The sequence below is a fragment of the Temnothorax curvispinosus genome, unplaced genomic scaffold (assembly GCF_003070985.1).
Source record: "Temnothorax curvispinosus isolate PA1 unplaced genomic scaffold, ASM307098v1 QBEX01016011.1, whole genome shotgun sequence".
Lineage (NCBI taxonomy): Eukaryota > Metazoa > Arthropoda > Insecta > Hymenoptera > Formicidae > Temnothorax > Temnothorax curvispinosus.
The window spans coordinates 57182-57409 of record NW_020225791.1 but is presented as its reverse complement, the minus strand read 5'-3'; positions in this window follow the sequence as shown (position 1 = coordinate 57409).

Here is a 228-nt window from a genome sequence, read left to right as displayed (position 1 = left end):
CTGCAGTAGTTGCAGTTTGTGACGTTGTACCAGCAATTTGCATGAGATTACCATTAAGATTTATCACTGTAAATAAAAGACAAGAGAAACAAAATTAGATAAAGATACACGAAACAGATACATATAAATACCTCACAACACTTACCAGTTAGTTGCGGTTGTTGTACTTGGCCTTCCAACTGTACAAGTTGGTGGTAGATGTAAGTTTGTCCATCGAGAGTTGAAATG